Genomic DNA, 21,814 nt, shown 5'->3' on the forward strand with positions numbered 1-21,814 from the left:
TTGCCTTATAAGTGGGATAATTTTGCAAATTGTTACATTATTATACCGGTCTAACTCACCCTAAAATTACAGTGTGTTCTACTGTTTTCAAGATGAAAGGATGAAGGTCATGTCCCAGCTTTGAGTAACTCTCCCAGTTATTCCTCTCTGATGTCCCTTTGTTATAGTTTCACGAGTACAATTTCCTTGTGAAATACATATATAATTATGTCATTGATTGCCCCCTTCTGCCATGGGTTTTGACATCATTTTCCTGGAACCAAGATAATAAAATTCTCTGAGGTACAATTCTCTTGATGTTATCACGTCTATAGTTAGCCCTGTGAATAGATGCCAAGCTGATATTTCTATTTGTCGCTCTGAGACAAGCAGTGTGTTTGTAGGGGGGAGGGGAACACACACGAACTTTATTGAATGTAATTTCCATCCTTCACAGCCCCTTGAAAATCTCAGGTTTCGTTCTGGATGCTACAAGAATTCCTGGAGGCCGGCCGCCTTTTTCTCACAATGGATTTGAGGTCATAATGCTGCAAAGGCTGGTGACTCCTTTGCGTTGTGGTGGCCCAGGAGATGGTGACAAGAGCAAGAGGCGGGCTGATGGAAAGGTAAGGACAGCAGATGCTCAATTGACCAGTTAGACTTTAACCTGATGGTAGGCACTATCTGGAGGAGATGAAAGGACACAAGCGTGTTTGAAGCCTCTGAAAACGCCAAGGTCTGTAGAATGACATCTTCCTTCCCAACAGAAGTCGTATCTGGAGGCCGGTGAGCAAGATGTTGGAAAAATTAGTCAGCCTGGTGACCATCCGGAATGAAACGATCCGTCAGGGTCTGGCAGAAGCTCTGGGGACCTTCCTCATGATGGTGAGAAAAAAAACCAGGGTCTGTAGGGGAGAAGGAAGTGGATGGACTTCAATTCCCAGAATTCCCCAGCCAGCAAGGCAAGTAGTCAACCCATCTTCCAGTTGGGTGAGTTTGAGAAACCAACTAAGTTAGAAGAGGGGTGGGGGGTGGAAAGGAAACATTGCAAGCATGTCTTTCCCTGGCTTATGGGATTTTTTGGTGAGAGAAAAAGGAATGAAATGTTGATTAGTGGGTTTGAAGATTGGAAGGTATAGCTTAAGGGAAAGAAGAAAGTTATGTCATTTTAGAGAGAGTAGGAAAAATACTCTATAAATGTATCCATATGCACTCCATATTTTTGAGTCTTCCAGTGAAGGACTCTACTCCCAGCCAAACGGGAGAGAATGATTATGTCACAATAAAAGCAAAATGTTATTAATGAACAGACTTCGCAAGCTGAGAACGTCAATCAATGCAAGTAGGGTGGGAAAGTTAGTCCAATCTTTCCCCCATAGTGGTATTTTAGACTAAATTAGATTAGGTAAAGGTAAAGGTTCCCCTTGCACTTATGTGCTAGTCATTCCTGACTCTAGGGGGCGGTGCTCATCCCTGTTTCAAAGCCGAAGAGCCAGCGCTGTCCGAAGATGTTTCCGTGGTCATGTGGCCGGCATGACTACATGCCGAAGGCGCACGGAGCACTGTTACCTTCCCGACCAAAAGTGGTCTCTATTTTTCTACTTGCATTTTTTACATGCTTTCAAACTGCTAGGTTGGCAGAAGCTGCCAATAAAGTAGGACGTAAAGTGAGATTTGGACATTAAGTGTGAAACCTACTGGGTCAGGCTGGACAGCCTCTCAGGGACCCTTTGCTTCTATATTAAAAAGCCAGATAGGCAGAGTTGCAGCTTGCAAAAGAACAGGAAGCAAGTGCCTAACTACAAGATGTTCCGGCCAACGTCCCTATGTTAAAAGTCCAAACCACAAGGTTCAGATACAGTTCTTTAATGACACATCGTCCATACCTGTTAACAAAAGGAGAAGTAAGACCCTCATCTCCTTATAAGGCTTTCTCCTCAAGGTAACCACTAAGAAATGAGTTAAGTGTTTCCGTGTTACATTGCCTTTGAGAATGTATAAGAATGCATGCTTTGATAATGAAGGTTGTTCAGAACTTGCAATGCTAAGCCATGGGCTAGCTTTCTGAATCTGGCTGCCAAAGAAACTTTTCCTGTATCCTGAGAAGTCTAAAGCCTGTCATTTTCTGCAACACCAATGTGCCTTCAAACTCTGTTGCTCTGTTATTTAAATGGCTGTCCTCTTAAAAACCTCCAGTGATGGAGCACCCACAACTTCTGGAGGCAAGCTGGGTCAAGCGACCGAGGTTGAGAACCATTGCAGTCAGAAATTCCCCTGGATGTTCTCAACAGGTTCTGGATTTCAGAGGAAAGAACAAAGCCTCTGTATGAAATATTCATCCCACAGTCACTCTCTTCATCCAGCTATTCTGTCTCATATGCAAACTCCCTTCCTACCACTTGTCCTCGCTTAGTGACTGTTCAAAGTTATGACAGACCCCCTCAAAAGTATTTACCACATATTTCGGTTTACGACCATCTGCAACCTTCTGTGGTCACCTGACCCTATATTTCTGGCGCACATACCCAAAACCAGAATTTATTTTCATCTTCCTGCAAAAAAAGGCCCGTCGTAAACCATCACTTCACTTACCGACCGTGTTCACTTACTGACCGCCGCAAAAAGCAAAGCTTCTCTAGGGCCTTCACAACTTGCAACCATAGCCTCCATGAGGGTCATAAGTTGAGAATGACCCTGTGTTTTGTCTTTCCATTTAGGAACTCCAAGCTTACCTGAAAACATTGCCCGATAATAGTCTCATGTTTTAGTCCCGGTGTGCATTTTATCCTTGCTTCGGCAATCAGCATTCGGCAATCAGCATTGATTTTGTCATCACACTGCAAGGGTCACTCACAGCTCCGCTCCATCTCTGCCCATAAAACATTAACTTTTACAACCAGGCAAAGAGATACGAAGGAGTTTAGGCTTCTCCCTGGGTGGAATCGTGCATCATTTTAACCTGGCTGCTAATATAAATCAGTGTTTTTTCAACCTCGGCCCCTTTAAGAAGGGTGGACTTCAACTCCCAGAATTCCCCAGCCAGCTAGCTGAAAAAAAAACACTGAGCTAGATTTTTGGCATCAGATCTAGAAATGGTCCATGGAACATTCTTCATTTATTCAATTAGTTATCCCGCCTTTGCAAGCAGTCCTCGACTTATGACAGTTCATTTAAGTTACAATGGCACTGTGTAGTTTAGGAATGCATCCCACAGTTTATGACCTTTGTGGCATCCCCGTGGTCACGTGATCAAAATTCGGATGCTGGGCAACAGACTCCTCTTTACGATGGTCGCCGGGTCATGGGGATCCCCTTTTGCGATGAGCAGAGTACAATGGGGAAGCCAGATTCACTTAACAACTTGAGGGATTCACGTAACAATTGTGGCCAGAATTATCGTAAAGTTGGACAAAACTCACTTAACGAATGACTCACTTAAGGATGGAAATCTTGGGTTCACTGGTGATCGTAAGTCAAGGAGTATCTACATTACACATTCAAGGTGGCAAAGATGCCTAACTCTTCTTTCTCCTGTTTTCTCTTCAACAACAACCCTGTGAGGTGGGTTGGACTGAGAGAGATAAACTGGCCAGTCACCCAGCTGCTTTCATGCTAAGGCGGGACTAGAACTCTCTGTCTCCTGGTGATTGGCCCAAAATCACCCAGCCGGCTTCCATGCCTAAGGCGGGACTAGAACTCTCTGTCTCCTGATGATTGGCCCCAAATCACCCAGCTGATTTTCATGCCTAAAGCGGGACTAGAACTCTCCATCTCCTGGTGATTGGTCCCATATCATCCAGCTGATTTTCATGCCAAAGGTGGGACTAGAACTCACCAGCTCCTGGTGATTGGCCCAAAGTCACCTAGCAGACTTTCTTACATAAGGCAGGACTAGAACCCACAAAGTCTTGGAGATCAGCTCAAAAATTGCAAAACCCACTTTAATTCATAAGGCGAGACTAGAACTCATTGTCTCCCAGTGTTTAGCCAAAGTTGCCCAGTTAGCTTTCATACTTAAGGTGGGACTAGAATTTGCGGTATCCTGGTGATTGGCCTAAAATCACCCAGCAAACTTTCTTACATAGGCGGGACTAGAACTCCCAATCCCATGATGATCGGTCCCAAATCCCACTTTAATTCCTAAGGCTGGATTAGAACTCAGGGTCTTCTGGTGATTGGCAAAAGTCACCCAATTGGGTTACCTGCTAAAGTGGCACTAGAACTTCCCATGTCTCCTGGTTTCTAGCCACTAGGCCAAATTTGCTTTTGGTTGGCCAACAGTTAGAGCCAAAGAGTGCCTGTTTTGTTGTGTGTGTATGTGTGTTTGTGTGTGTGTTTGCCAGCTGGCTCACCTTTCTCTACAGTATTTCTGTTGTTACCCCTCACCCCTTACCCACCCCCTTACTAAATGCTAGATATGCCCTAAAAATACCCTAAAGAAGCCCTTATCCTTCAACACTATTTAACTATGGAACATATCAGGGTATTTTTGGATATTAGGTAAAAGGAAAGAATTGTTGAGCCTCTCTCGGCTCATGTGGTTTTATTCACAAACAGATTTATGTTACTTCAGTTCCCCAGATAATTTCCCTCCTCTGCTGGACTAGAAGCAGAAAAATTAAAATTGAAAATTAAAACCTAGTCCTGCCTGAAGTATAAAGACTTGTGGGAAGCCCCCTCACTCACTTCCCAAACCCCCAAAAATATTTCCCTAAGCTGACTGGAACAGCATACATTGTTTGTACTTTCTGAACATGTCCCAGTCAGCTTCTCTGCATGATCAGTGTTTTTTTTGCTTCTTTCCAGTATTTCTTTTTTTAAAAAAAAACCTACCTATTCGCCTATTTCCTGGTTGTTGGTCTCTCAGCCCTTGAAGACTTCCTGACCATGCTAAGATTTTAGGAAAAAGGCTGATTGGTGCTGCCATCTGCTGCAAAAGAGACCACTTGGAAAACCTTTTCGGAAGAGGAACATTGGGCAAATCCTATATCAGAGCAGTTTGGGAGACATAATACAAAGCATGACTTCAATTTCTCCTCATTCCTTCTTGCTAATGAAAGAGAAAGAGAAGGAAATGAAAGATTAATGTTGATTGGGAGAGGATGATCAATGTCACGATGATACGGACGTACGGTCTCGATGCTCCGAGACCGCAGCCAATATTTTTGCTGCTGGTGGTTCAATCGGACCTAAACCGTCCCGCAGAGATGGTGAACAGGAAGAAGATGTCTTGCTGTTCTCAGGGACATCATAAAGTTGCTTATCGATCCAAGAGAAGTTCTTCAAGTCGGTGACAAAAAGTCCAGCCACCAGGCTGATGAAGTCGAGGTGGCTTTGAAATGGAAGGATACAGAAAGAGAAAGTGTTTCCAGCTGGGGAGGAATTTTTACCATTTTAAAAGAGACTGCCTATAAAAAAATTTAAAGTTAATTTAAATTTGAGAACAGAAGAAATAAGCTGCAGAATTAAGCTTGAATGGTTTTGGACAGTAGGTTAGCTTACTTTTTAAATATTATTTTCATGGATGGAATTTATTCAAGCCTTTTAAAATGAATGGATTAAGTTTTCTTCTTCTTTTTTCATTATTATTTTTTGCAACCTATGGACTAAAATTATCCTTCTTCATTACTGTGTGTGTTTTTCCCTTTTTCTTCTCAATTTCATTCAAGAATCTGACTTTTTTAAAAAACTTGGAATAAAAAAGATACAAAAAGCAATTTAGCAAAATTTAGTGACAATAGATATAGTTAAATAAATAAGTGATAATGATAATGTATATGTTCTGACCCCCTCTTCCATCCAGTAATGAATGCCGAGACAAGTTTAACTGGAATGTACTTTAATAGCAAGAAACTAAAACCTCAGTGGCTGAAAGCCAAGGATAACAAACAGATAAGGACCTTGGCAGCAACTCAGACAAACCTTGCCAGCAATCCAGCCTGCCAAGGTAGTTACAAAATTTATCCAACTTTTAGTCAATGGGTTGACTTCTGCAAAGAGGGGTGTGTACACAAGTAGTCTTTTAATAGTCTGGAGAGGAGCCTAATGACCACCAGCTGAGTGCAATTACCTCCTGTACTTGCACAACTGTTCCTGATGCCTATTAGCTCTTCAGTGCCGGGCATCCAGGAACAACTCACTACTGGCATCTGGGTCACTCTCCCTTGTCTCCTCCCCACGGTCCAAGGCTCAGGTGCCTCCTGGTGGCCAACCAGCCTCTCTGCACCGTACTCAGAGTCGGAAACCTGTCCAGGGTCCTCCACATCCTCCAGAGCCAACTCATAGGGCCCCTTGCTGTCGGAGTCTGGTGGCAGCTTCAACGGCTCCTGCTGGGCCACAACACATATGTATTGCTATAAGTAATAATTGGATATGAATATTGAATGGTACCTATGAAAAGAAGATTAGAAATTTTTTTGGTTATATATATATAAAGGTTAATAAAAAAGAACTAAGTTAAATTTAGTTAAGTTTCGCTTATTAGGGGGAAAATGTTATGATAAAGGACAGTCAAATAAAGGAGGGATAAATGATAACAACGTATATACATATATGTATGGGTACAACATAAGGAAAGTGGTTGTAAATTGTAAACAGTGATTTGGAAAGGAGGTTTAGAAAATTTTGTTATTAAATATTATGGATGTTTAGTCAGAATAGGCGGTAAGGATTCAGTGTTATTGGAGGATATTAGAAATAGCAAATGAAATGCCAGTATGTGGTTATGTATTAAATCTTGGTATATTTTATGATGAAGGATGTTTAAACAATTATAGTCAAATGAAAATGGAGGTATGATGATGGTAACATGTATAAATATATCTGAGTTAAAATACTTGAGTTAATATGAATGATGGTTGCTGACTGTGGAAGAGATGCACGAAAGTCTTTTATAAACAACTGATACACTTTCTACAGTACGTAAAGAAGGAGGATTCTTTGTGTTTTGTCTGTTTTGAAAATTAAAAATGATATATATATATATATATGTGTGTGTGTGTGTGTGTGTGTGTGTGTGTGTGTGTGTGTGTGTGTTTGTGTGTGTGTGTGTGTGTATGTATGTATATGCAGGAAGGATCTTTCCCGCAACCTTTGAAGGAAGCGGTTGTAAGACCCCTCCTTAAGAAGCCCTCTCTGGACCCAGCTATCCTCAAAAACTACCGTCCAGTCTCCAACCTCCCTTTCTTAGGGAAGGTTGCTGAGAAGGTTTAAGGTTAAGGTTAAGGTTTAATTTATTTGTATACCGCCCTTTTCCCTGAAGGGACTCAGGGCGGCTCACAACTCAAAAAGGGAGGGGAAATACAAACAGAGTAACAAAAACATAAAAACCATACATAGTTAAAAGCACAACAATCATACCATTCGAAGTGGGGCAGCGAGTCTTTAGCCCCAGGCCTGTCGGAACAGCCAGGTTTTAAGGGCTATGCGGAAGGCCTGGAGGGTGGTGAGGGTACGAATCTCCTCGGGGAGTTCGTTCCAGAGGGTCGGAGCAGCCACAGAGAAGGCTCTCCTCTGGGTAGTCGCCAGTCGACACTGGCCGGCTGATGGAATTCGGAGGAGGCCTAGTCTGTGGAATCTAATTGGTCTAGTGGAGGTAATTGGCAGTAGGCGGTCTCTCAAGTACCCAGGTCCAATACCATGAAGGGCTTTGTAGGTGACGACTAGCACCTTGAAGCGTACCCGGAGATCAACAGGTAGCCAGTGCAGCTCGCGGAGGATAGGTGTTACGTGGGTGAACCGAGGCGCACCCACGATCACTCGCGCGGCTGCATTCTGGACAAGCTGAAGTCGCCGAATACTCTTCAAGGGCTGCCCCATGTAGAGCACGTTGCAGTAATCCAGTCTGGAGGTCACAAGGGCACGAGTGACTGTTGTGAGAGCCTCCCAGTTCAGGTAGGGACGCAACTGGTGCACCAGGCAAACCTGGGCAAATGCCCCCCTGGTCACAGCTGACAAATGATGTTCAAAAGTCAGCTGTGGGTCCAGGAGGACTCCCAAGTTGCGGACCCTGTCTGAGGGGCATACTGTTTGACCCCCCAGCTTGAGAGGTGGAACACTTGGCCAATTAGTAGGAGGGAAGCACAGCAGCCACTCGGTCTTATCTGGATTGAGTACAAGCTTGTTAACCCCCATCAAGTCCCTAACAGCCTCGAGGCCCTGGCACATCACGTCAATCGCTTCATTGAGTTGGCACGGGGAGGACAGATACAGCTGTGTATCGTCCGCATACTGGTGGTATTTTATCCCGTGCCATCGAATGATCTCACCCAGCGGTTTCATGTAGATATTAAAGAGGAGGGGGGACAGGACCGAACCCTGCGGCACCCCATGCGTTAGGGGCCTAGGGGTCGATCTCTGCCCTCCGACCAACATCGACTGCGACCTGTCCGAGAGGTAAGAGGAGAACCACCGTAAGACAGTGCCTCCCACCCCTACCTCCCGCAGTCGTCGCAGGAGGATACCATGGTCGATGGTATTGAAAGTCGCAGAGAGGTCAAGGAGTACTAGGATGGAGGCATGACCTCCATCCCTGGCTCTCCAGAGATCATCGATCAATGCGACCAAAGCGGTTTCCATGCTGTAGCCAGGCCTGAAACCAGACTGGAAGGGATCTAGATAATTGGTTTCCTCCAAGGACCGCTGGAGCTGAAAGGCTACCACCTTCTCAACAACCTTCCCCACAAAGGGGAGGTTGGAGACTGGATGATAGTTGTTTAGAACGGCTGGATCCAAAGATGGCTTCTTCTGGAGGGGTCTCACCACCGCCGCCTTTAATGCAGGGGGAAAGACCCCCTCCCGAAGGGAGGCGGCAACAACCGCCTGGATCCAGCCCCGTGTCACCTCCCTGCTGTTAACAACCAGCCAGGAGGGGCACGGGTCCAGTACACATGTGGAGGCACTTACAGCTCTCATGGCCTTGTCCACGTCCTCAGGGGTAACAGCTTGAAAATCAATCCAGTGATGTCCTACCAGATTATCCCTTGGTGCCTCAGCTGGTTCTGCAGAATTGGAGTCCAGGTCCGCCCGAAGCCGAGCAACTTTATCCGTGAGGAATTGGACGTAGTCCTCAGCTCTGCCTTGCAAAGGATCGCTCCTATCCCTCCTATTTAGGAGGGAAAGGTGGTGGCCCTTCAGCTCCGACAGACCTTGGATGAAACGGATTATCTAGAATCCTTTCAGTCTGGTTTCAGGCCTGGATACTGTACCAAAACCGTGTTGGTCGCTCTGACCGATGATCTCTGGCGGGCCAGGGATAGAGGACATTCCTCTATCCTGGTGCTCTTTGACCTCTCAGCGGCCTTCGATACCATCGACCATGGTATCCTTCTGCGACGACTAGAAGAAGTGGGAGTGGGAGGCACCGTGTTACGGTGGTTGTCCTCCTACCTCTCCGGCAGGTCGCAGTCGGTGTTGGTCGGAGGACAGAGGTCGACCCCTAGGCCCCTTGGGGAAAAGGGCAGCATATAAATGCAATAAATTCAATTCAATTCCCTTAAATATTGGGTGCCTCAGGGCTCGGTCCTGTCCACCCTCCTATTTAACATCTACATGAAGCCACTGGGTGAGATCATTTGCCGGCACGGGATTAAATACTATCAATATGCGGATGATACTCAGTTGTATCTCTCTGCCCCGTGCCAACTCAGTGTAGTGGTGGAAGTGATGTGCCAGTGCCTGGAAGCTGTCAGGGTCTGGATGGGAGTGAACAAATTTGCACTCAATTCTGACAAGACTGAGTGGCTATGGATGTTGCCCCCCAAGAACAGTCCAGATATTCCATCTCTCAGGCTGGGGGGTGAAACTTTACACCCCTCAGAGAGGGTCTGCAACCTGGGTGTCCTCCTGGACCCGCAGCTGACATTAGAACATCACGTGTCAGCTGTGACCAGGGGGGGTCTTTTCCCAGGTTCGCCTGGTGCACCAGCTGCACCCCTACCTGGATCGGGAGGAACTTCAGATGGTCACTCACGGCCTCGTCACCTCAAGACTGGACTACTGTAACATGCTCTACATGGGGCTGCCCCTGAAGAGTGTTCGGAGACTACAATTGGTCCAGAATGCAGTCGAGCGAGCGATATTGGGTGTGCCAAGATATACCCATGTCACACCTATCGTCCGCGAGCTGCACTGGCTCCCTATTGGTCTCCAAACGCATTTCAAGGTGCTGGTTACTACCTTTAAAGCCCTACATGGCCTAGGACCCGGATATCTGTGAGACCGTCTTCTGCCGCATACCTCCCAAGGTCAAGATCACACAGGGTGGGCCTTCTCCGGGTACCATCGGCCAGTCAATGTCATCTTGTGACACCCCTGGGTCTCTGTAGCCGCTCCGACCCTAAGGAACGATCTAACCCCGGAGATCCGGACCCTTCCCACTCTCACAGCCTTCCGAAAAGCTACTAAAACCGGGCTCTTCCGGCAGGCCTGGGGCTGTTGACCTCATTTATGAAGTCCAGCCCCACCTAGATGGAGTGTATGAAGTGATCTTTTAATCTGTTTTTACTCTTTCTATTTTAATTTTTTTATTTTTATCTTTGGGAATGTATTTCTATAAGCCCCTCAGAGTCCTTCGGGATTGGGCGGCCTATAAATTTATTAAACAGTTAAACATTAAACATATGTATATGTATATATATATATATATATATATATATATATATATATATGTATATGTATATGTATATGTATATGTATATGTATATGTATATGTATATGTATATGTATATGTATATGTGTGTGTGTGTGTGTGTGTGTGTGTATGTATGTATGTATGTATGTATGTATGTGTATATGTATATGTATATGTATATGTATATGTATATGTATATGTATATGTATATGTATATGTATATTTATATTTATATATATATATATATATATATATATATATATATATATATATATATATATATATATATGTTTGTGTATGTATGTATGCATGTATGCATGCATGTATGTATGTATGTATGTATATATAGTATATATTAACGTTGATTGAGTGAAGGCAAATATATGAGTCCAAGGATAATGTCTATGGAGATTCTCCTTCATTCAGGTCCTGGTTGTCCCAAAGGTGCTTTTTCAAGAGGCAACAGGACTTTCTTGGTTTTTCTTTGAAGATGTTTTGCTTCACCTCCAAGAGAACTGAAGAAGCTTCTTGAATGAGAAGCAAAACGTCTTCAAAGAAAAACCAGGAAGTCCAGTCTTCTGAGGACGCCTGTTGGAGCCCATCTTCAGGGAACTTCTCTCTACCAGAATATATGCTTCAGATTATTCTATGCTTCATACTTATGTGGTGCCTTCCCATTGGTTGAGTTGTGTGTTGATGGCTGGCAATTGGCTGTTCTTTCCTTGTGCTGCCAAGCCTCAGCTGCTAGGTACCTGATTGGGTCCCACCACAAATGCGCGCACAACAAAAGCGCGCCTGACTAAACCACGGTGACTAAAGCGCGGTGAGAAAACCGCGTGATGAATGAGCGACTAATTAGCCCTAAAGCGTGCCGACAAAAGCGCGCCGACAGAAGCGCGCTGTAATGGAACCCTAAACCTAACCCTAACCCTAATCCTAACCCTAACCCTAACCCTAAACCTAACCCTAAACCTAACCCTAAACCTAACCCTAAACCTAACCCTAACCCTAACCCTAACCCTAACCCTAACCCTAACCTAACCGTAAACCTTACCTTAAATTAAATCGCGCTTCTGTCGGCGCGCTGTTGTCAGCGCGCTGTTGTCAGCGCACTTTTGACATTGCGGTTTTAGCGCCGCGGTGTTGTCAGCGTGCTTATGACGTTCGCGCTTTTGTCGGGTCACGCCTGATTGTCTGGTGGTAAATCAGCACACCTATTGACTGACAAGAGCTCCATTTCCTGGAGCCCTCGTAATTCCCGTTTAATGATTTCCCTGACTGTTTTTGTACCTGCTCAGCCAACAATCTTAATAGCTGCGAAATTGAATGCATATCCTTCTTCATTGCAATGTGAGGCTACCAATAGGTTTGGGTAATGTTGATTGACTTTCTATTTACCCACAACCTTAACACAGAATATGGTTTTTAAGATGCTAGTTTAATGAAAAGAAGGACCAGTAGTGACATGATTGAAGTCTTCCAATATCTCAGGGGCTGCCCCAAAGAGAAGGGAATCAAGCTATTCTCCAAAGTGTCTGAAGGCAGGACAAGAAACAAAGAACAGCATAGCATAGCATACCATGGAATAGGAATAGGAATAGGAATAGGAATGGAATGGAATAGACATATGTAGGGTTTTTACAGTGAATCATCTGGAAGGGCCTTAGAACTGAGGTTACACGTGTAAGCACAAACTGCAGCAATCTGCAGAAAATATTTGCTTGTCAGCTATTCTTTGCTTGCAGTGTGTTCCCAGGTATGAAGGACACTGGATGATGAAACAAAGTATAACCTGCAACATTTTGATAACACTTGATTCATTCAGCTGCAACAACATGCACATTCTCACGAACACCAATGATGTAAGGACTAACCAATTATTGTGCCTTGGAGACTTGTTAGCCAGTAATGATATAACACACAAAGTAGGTAGAACTAAAGAAGCTGCAAACACTATAAGAATGATGCTTCATGATTAATAATTTTGCTGTTGATTCTGCTATCTATGGAATGCTTTGTTCAATAAACTTTTGTTGGGTTAGCTATTCGTGGGTGGATTACATTCTTTCATCTTCAGCCTTGGGACCCTAATCACTACAGACATAGACATAGAAATTAGAATAGAATAGAATAAGAATAGAAATAGAATAGCATAGAATAGAATAAGAATAGACATAGACATAGAAATTCAAATAAAATAGAAGAGAATAGAAAGAGAAATAATATAACATAGCATAACATAGCATAGAAATAGAAATGGAATAGAATAGAAAGAAGAGAATAATAATAGAATAATAATAATAATAATAATAATAATAGTAATAATAATAATAATAATAATAATAATAATAATAATAATAATAATAATAATAATAATGATGATGATGATGATGATGATGATGATGATGATGATGATGATTTTGCATCAGTCAAATGCAAAAAGCCGCAGTGCTTGGATCTGCACGGATATTACGAAAATACGTTACGACATCCTAGGCCCCTGGGTGGGGCCCGACGAGTAACCAATGCCAAATCCAGCGAAACAACTGGCCCCTGTGATACAATTGTATAATAATAATTATTATTATTATTCACCATCAGTCAAATGCAAAAAGCCGCACTGCTTGGATTTGCACGCATATTACGAAAATACGTTATGACGTCCTAGGCCCCTGGGTGAGGCCCGACTATAATATAATAATAATAATTATACTGGCGCATAATACACCAGACATCACACTGGTTGAGAAAAATAAGGTCACAATCATAGACATCGCAATACCAGGTGATAGCAGGGTCGCCAAGAAAGAACATGAAAAAATCGCAAGATACCAGGACTTAAAAATCAAAATTCAACGACTACAAATGCAAGTATTAGAAATAACAACTGAGATGGTCAAAAATCGAGTTAAAAAGGTAAAGAATTGGACATCACCTGGAAAGGACCAATTACATGGTTTCTGGCTCAAATACCTGACCAGTTTACATGCAATATTGGCCAGGCAACTGAATGAAATTTTACAAAAGGGCCAAATTGATGAATGGTTGACAACTGGAAAAACATACTTGATTCAGAAAGATGCAACTAAAGGAACAACACCTGAAAACTACAGACCAATAACATGCTTGCCAACAACCTTCAAATTACTCACAGGCATTATTGCAGATAACATGATGGATTATTTGGAAACAAACAACATCTTGCCAGTAGAGCAAAAAGGCAACAAAAGAAGGAGCAGGGGCACAAAAGATCAGCTTCTAATTGATAAAATGATATTAGAAAATTGTAAGAACAGAAAAACGAACTTGAATATGGTCTGGATTGATTACAAAAAGGCATTTGGCTCACTGCCACATAGTTGGATCATAAAATGCTTAGAAACAACTGGCATTAGCAAAAATATTACATCCTTTACTGAAAAGGCGATGAAACAATGGAGAACTGAGTTGGCGGTAGGGAATGAGATCTACGGAATGGTTAATATCAAGCGAGGAATTTTCCAGGGGGATTCACTTTCACCTCTTCTCTTCATCATAGCAATGATCCCACTATCAGTAATCTTTAAAAAAATGAAATTAGGCTACCAAACAGCCAAAGAAGCTGAAAAAATTTCGCATTTACTATATATGGATGATTTGAAACTCTATGGAAAGTCAGAAATAGAAATCCAATCATTGACAAACACAGTCCGAGTATTCAGCACCGATATTTCAATGCAGTTTGGCATGGAAAAATGCGCCACTGTATCCATAAAAAGGGGCAAAATCACTGCATGTGAGGGAATTGAAATGCCCAATGGCCAATTAATTATATGCAAAGAAAATGAAGCCTACAAATACTTAGGCATTCTTCAGTTGGATAACATCAAGCATGGAGAAGTAAAAACTATTGTCAGGCGAGAGTACACCAACAGAGTTAGGAAAATTTTGAAATCTAAATTGAATGGTGGAAATACAATCAAGGCCATAAATACCTGGGCAATACCAGTTATAAGATACACAGCTGGTATAGTTAACTGGACACAAGCTGATTTGGACCTTTTGGACCGAAAAACCAGGAAACTAATGACAATGCACTACAGTTTACATCCACGTGGTGATACTGATAGACTATTTCTGCCCCGAAAATCAGGTGACAGAGGATTATTACAAGTGAAGCAAACAGTTGAAGAAGAAAAACATGCACTGGCTGATTATTTAAAAGAAAGTCAAGAATATCTATTAATCGAAGTAAAGAACAAAAATCTACTGAAGGCCCAACAGATGAAACAAGAATACAGAAAAGATGTGATAAAATCAAGAATGGGGAGTTGGCAGAACAAAGCACTGCATGGCCAATTTCTGGAAAAAATAAAAGATAAAGTAGACAGTGAACAAACTTGGTTATGGTTAACAACAGGTACATTAAAGAAAGAAACAGAGTCACTAATCCTGGCTGCGCAAGAACTAGCTATCCGCACAAATGCCATTAAGGCCAAAATCGAAAAATCTTCTGATGATGCCAAATGCAGACTTTGCAAAGAAGCTGATGAAACTGTTGATCACATACTCAGCTGCTGTAAAAAAATCGCGCAGACTGATTATAAATTGCGGCACAATTCAGTAGCACAAATGATCCATTGGAATTTGTGCAAAAATTATAATATTAAAACAGCAACAAACTGGTGGGAACATCAGCCTGAAAAAGTCACCGAAAATCAGATGGTCAAGATCTTGTGGAATTTCCGTATACAAACCGACAAAATACTGGCGCATAATACACCAGACATCACACTGGTTGAGAAAAATAAGGTCACAATCATAGACATTGCAATACCAGGTGATAGCAGGGTCGCCGAGAAGGAACATGAAAAAATCTCAAAATACCAGGATTTAAAAATCGAAATTCAACGACTATGGCACAAACCAGCAGTGGTAATTCCAGTGGTAACTGGCACACTGGGTGCTATTCCAAAAGCACTGGAATTACATTTAAAACAGTTAAAATTGACAAAATCACCATCAGTCAAATGCAAAAAGCCGCACTGCTTGGATCTGCACGCATATTACGAAAATACGTTACGACGTCCTAGGCCCCTGTGTGGGGCCCGACTAGTAACCAATGCCAAATCCGGCGAAACAACTGGCCGCTGTGATACAATTGTATAATAATAATAATAATAACAACAACAACAACAACAACAGCAACAATAACAACAACAACAACAATTGATCACATACTCAGCTGCTGTAAAAAAATCAAGCAGACTGATTATAAATTGCGGCACAATTCAGTTACACAAATGATCCATTGGAATTTGTGCAAAAATTATAATATTAAAATAGCAACAAACTGGTGAGAATATAAGCCTGAAAAAGTCACTGAAAATCAGATGGTCAAGATCTTGTGGGATTTTCGCATACAAACGGACAAAATACTGATGCATAATATAGCAGACATCACATTGGTTGAAAAAAATAAGGTTACAATCATAGACATCACAATACCAGGTGATAGCAGGGTCGACGAGAAGGACCATGAAAAAAATCACAAAATACCAGGACTTAAAAATTGAAATTCAACGATTATGGCACAAACCAGCAGTGGTAATTCCAGTGGTAATTGGCACACTGGGTGCTATTCCAAAAGCACTGGAATTACATTTAAAACAGTTAAAAATTGACAAAATCAATCAAAATCAAATGCAAAAAACCGCACTGCTTGGATCTGCACACATATTACGAAAATATGTTACGACGTCCTAGGCCCCTGGGTGGGGCCCAAATAGTAATCAATGCCATATCAGGCGAAACAACTGGCTGCTGTGATACAATTCATAATAATAATAAATTTAAAATTTGGAATGAGTCCGTGTAAGTCCTATAAGATGTATCTGATATAACTATATCTCAAAGTCCTTATTATTAAATGATTAAATAATCTAGTTAGTGGTCCACTTAAGGAAGAATGATTATCTATGCATATACACCTGACTCTGTAATGATATCACTGACCCCAGTTGACATGAAAAGAACCCTGTGTCTTCTTGCACAGATAAGAGCCCTTAGGGAGCAATTATTCTAATAATTTTTTTCCCATTTTATAATACTGCAAAACTCAATATTGGCAGTTGGATGACCATGCAATAGAGCAAGCTAAACTCTTGAATATTTAGAAGTGGTCTTTCAAACAACAGGAAAACCTTGGATGTTCTAGTCAAAATGCTTTAAGACCAGCCTTAGTATAATGCAGAGAAGATACATGTGGCATGTGCTGAGTTCATATTCATGGCACAATAAATTTTTACTACTAAAGCTTATCTTCTATCACAGTATGTCCAAATTGGGGGTCTGTTGGAGGGTAGATAAGGATAGGAACCAATTCAAGAGATCATTCAATCAGGGTATCATCTATTACTATTTACAACAGAGTGCTATAAAGAATGGTAAGGTTACTATGTATATATAAGTGAGTAATAAAGAAAATACTAACAAAACACTATAGTTATCCAGCCCTTATTCTTCATGCTTATTTGTCTGCCTACCACTGTCACCTATTTTTTCTTTCCAAATTGCTTATCTTGTTGTCAGTGGAATGTTAATTTCCAAACTTTGCTAGCCTTGTTGCTGCTAGAAAAGAAAGAGAAAAACAAAGAGATTACCTTTGTTTGTTTTTTTCCCCTTTGTAACAAGCTGTCTTTCTCACCTGAACTTGCACCAAGGATTTGGTATTTTAGCATCAATCTACAGTACACAAGGCTGCCTTTTCTATAGTGGTTTTAGTATCTTTCCTTTTTCCTGCTTTGTCCTAGATCTGCTGCAGAAATCTCTGGTCCATTTGTGCTCCTCAGTCATGGATGATTGGTGTGTGCCATATATTCAGTTGTTGTTTCTTCTATGTCACTTCTGATCTGGTCATCTCTCTCAGTGGTGGCATTTTTTGCAGAATCTGAAAAAAAAAAAAAGCAGAGTCCTAGCAGAGTCACTTAAGATTGTCAGAATAGATATATTCATGAATTGGAATACGGCATAGTAACAAGGCCAGCCAGTGAATAGACATGGCAACTGAGTCAGCCAATGGATACTGTTTGGAAACTGAAACAGTGTTTGCTACAGACAGCATGGAGCCTTGGTATTGTACTATACCTCTGAGTCCGTGCAAAAGCTGCATGCTAGTCTGCTGCTGAACTGAAACCGAAAACCAATCTCTCCTCTCTACATCATTGAAAGAACCACTCTTAGTGTTGTATATAGGTGTCATGTGTTATATTGTATATATAAAGAGAAGTTAATGAATCCTGCTGAATCAGTTACCTGTGTGTGCTTTCTGGCTTTGATTGCTGCAACAAACTCTGACAAAGATGCGAAAGTCATCCCAGATTCCAGCTAAAGCAAGCAGGAACCTATATTGAGAAGCGATAATTTAGGGAACTGTTGGAAGTATGTCGGTAGGAAAGGTACCATTTCATACCATTTCTTCTTTTTAATTTGTTTATTATTTTCATCATTATTATTTATTTTATTTTATTTTTTTTTGGATGATAGGCATGTGCCTATCCTAAACATATTTGAACTCATTTACTGATGATTGATCCACTATCTTTGCTGGAACCTGGTTCCAAGTTTGCACAATTCTTTCTGTGAAGTAATACTTTCTAACATCTATTTTGAACTTCCAATTTATGAGTTTGAGATCATGTGCCCCTATTTAATATTTTAATATTAAAAATGCTGTATTGCAGAACATTATTCACACCTTTAATATATTTAAAGGTTTTGATCATATCCCCCCTTTCCTTCTGTCTGCCAGGCTGTACATATTCAGTTCCTCCAATCTCTCAAGGTATGTTTTGTCCCCCAGACTTTCTATCATTTTTGTTACCCAACTTTGACCTCACTCAATCTTATCTACATCTTTTCTTCTTTTTTTTAGGTGAGATCACTATGTGCTTCATTGACTATAGAAAGTTATGTCAGCTTTGGTTATGTAAGCTAATATTAAGCTAGAAATGTGCTCTGAATTGTCCTCATGGAAAACCTATTCCATGGCATAGAATCATGAAGACAATCTGGACAGAAAATGGTGAAACAAACTGACTCCAATTTGGCAAAGGAGCCTGAAAGTCTGCCTACTCTCTCCTTGTTTATTCAGCCCATATGCTAAATATATATCAAGGGAAGCTAGAAGAAGATGAATGTGGTTATAAAATTGGATGAAGAAACATCAATAACCTTTGCTATGCTGATTATGCTACTCTGATAGCTGAAAATGTAAATGTTCTGCAAGCTCTAGTAATGAAAGTCAAGAAGCACAGTGAAAAAATGTGGCTGTGATTAAATGTAAAAAAGGCCAAACTAATGATTACAGGTATAGCAACCAGCTTAGAACTGACAATAATGATACTGAAATGATGAATAGTTTCTGCCTTTTAGGAGCAACTGTCAGCAGTAAAGGAACCAGAGTTAAAAACTATGGCACAGATGGGCATGTAGTAGAATAGGAGTGAAGGCCTTGGAACAGATATTCAGATGTTGGGATATATCTATAAAGATCGACATCCTGCTGGCAATATTTTTTCCATTTGGCACTTCATGGAAGGGAAAGTTGGATTTTGAAAAAGCAGAATAGAAAGAGTATTGATGCTTTCAAACTTTGATGTTGAAGAAGATTCCTGAGAATATCATGGAACAAAGCAATCCAAAGTTCTTATTTGAGGGGCAAATTGGCAGGTGTGAGTTATTATAGTTTGGACTTATAAGGAGAAGGCTGATGAGTCCTTATGAAATGTTTTGTTGAAGTCCAGGCATACTGTGTCTCCCACTTTTCAACATTCCTATTATCATCCCACTGTGCAGGGCTCAAGTCTCAAATCTGAACTGTCAGCTTTCTAGCTGACAAGTTCAGCATATTTAACTGCTGAGCCATCGCTTTCCATGTAATCTGTTATTATTCTATAATATTCTATCATGAATCCGCCTCCTTCCTTTTTAGTATTTTATTCCTCATATATAACTTTCCCCTTCTATGTTTTATTGCTTTGTAGCCCTGATTTCTTTTGTATTTCAGCAATTTGTTTTGTGGAGATATTAGCTACTAAATGGGACATCTCCTTTCCTATTTACATCCTTCTCCAACTACATAGGCATCTTTCTTTTAACCCTTGGCTCACCTTAGCGATTTGTAGAGTATTTACTATTTTCCATACAGCTGATGATCATTATGCTCCTCTCCAGACTATAAAAAAGACTGCTTGTGCCACAGCCTTCTTGCAGAAGTCAACGCTTTGACTAAAGAGAAACTAACTTGGCAGGCTGGATTGCTAACAAGGTTTGTTTGAATTGCTGCCAAGGTTTGTCAGACTTGCTGCCAAGATCGTTATCTGTTTGTTTACTTGGCTTTCAGCCACTGAGATTCTGGTCTTGTTATTAAAAGACATTCCGTTTAAGTTTGTCTTGGCTTTTGTTACTGGACGGAGGAGGGGGTCTGAACAGATGTGTGATTGTACTTTATGTACTTTTTCAAAATAAATGACATGAATATTCTTTTTCACGTAGTCTTTGTTGGTAAACTCCCCTCTCCTGTAATTTAAAGTGCATATATAACTAGGTATGTTGCAAACTCTGTTTTGGCAGTATCTTGAACTACAAACTATTCTAATTATTGGACTGTTGGTCTGAGCTCTGAGCTTGGCAATTTGGTTGGAAGCGATTCATCACCATTCAAAGAGACATTGTCAGTGCACTTTGAAGTGTGCTTGTCTGTCAGAGCATTTGTCTTTAAATACCTTTTAATGTGATGCAAATTAGTGTTAGTGAACTGATTATCTCCTTCCAAATTTCTCGGTGCTTTAATATATTGAATCTGTTCTTATCTAATAATTATGGACTTTTAGTTCTCTTCTGTTCTTATGTTTCAGGATTTTATTATTTATTTTTATACACACACAGAGGTCAGTAAGGACAAAAATGAATCTTTTCATCGTAAAGCAAAAGTTATTACAGTCTTCTTCCATTAACAGACAAGAAAGCAAACAATCCTAAATTAAAATATAAATAGCACCAAACCCAAGCACTTTGTTTCTATAATTAAATAGCCTTTCTCCCTTTGTCAACGTTCATTCAATTTGGTTAAAAAAAAAAATACAGCCATTTTTTCTCCATTATAGACAACAGGAGACAATTTCATTGTACTGATTCAGTTTTTTTCATGAGTAGTTTAATTGTGGTTTGTAACTAACTGTGTGGTTAGCTCTACTATGTATTATTTCCCACAAAATCTATTTGTTATGTAGTTTAGAGAATAGTGCTAAACCTATTTAACCTATCTTCAAATTATGAAGAATTTCACTGCTTTTTTTTGGTGGGGGGGATTACAGTCTATACTGTTGGAGGATACTGTAGCTGAGCAAAATCTATAGATCTCTCACCTATCCTCGAAAGGCAAAATTATTAAATGACTTTTGCATTTATTTATAAATACACTTTAACTGATGAAAAACTACAAGTCTTAATTAAATAGAATGCTATAAAATCATTTATTAGTACTAATATTCAGGTATAACTTTCCAAATTGTCTTGTTTCTTATACCTCTCATTAGATTGCCTTTGCAGATGCTTATTATTTCTAAAACAGGTAAAAGAGGAATGATTTATTGCAGCATGATAATTCGAACCTCTTTCTTACCAGATCTTCTAACATTGAACTTTTTTTTAGTCATCTTTTTTGTGAGAAAAGGAATTATGTCCCCCAAAACTTTGGTTAAATTTAGCAGGGTTTTCAAGGTGATGACAACACCAGAGGTGACGACACCAGAATAAATTCCGAAATACCCTGATACTGAGATTGATTTAGGTGGGGAAAAAAACACTTTTGAATGTGGCTTTCAGCAGTTTGAGAAACATTTAAGTTTACTAGAAAAATCTTTCCCTGTCCAGAAAGTGGTTTTCATATGAATAAAAATATGTTTACTGATGAATCCTTGGTGCTCATTGAGCTTGGTGACTTGCTTGAAACATTACCAACTAGGTAACAACCAAGCTCGGGGAGCACCAAGGACCCCACATTCAACCCTGAGCTGCATTTTCCTCTTCTATGGAATATTTACTGCTCATACTAGCAATATTGTTCTGTTCTGCTGAGCTGAACCCATCTGATCAGGGATACAAGTGTTAATCAGCATTCTTCATAAACTAATTCCATCTTGAGTACTTGTAATCTCTATTCAC

This window comes from Thamnophis elegans, chromosome 2, assembly GCF_009769535.1.
Source record: "Thamnophis elegans isolate rThaEle1 chromosome 2, rThaEle1.pri, whole genome shotgun sequence".
Lineage (NCBI taxonomy): Eukaryota > Metazoa > Chordata > Lepidosauria > Squamata > Colubridae > Thamnophis > Thamnophis elegans.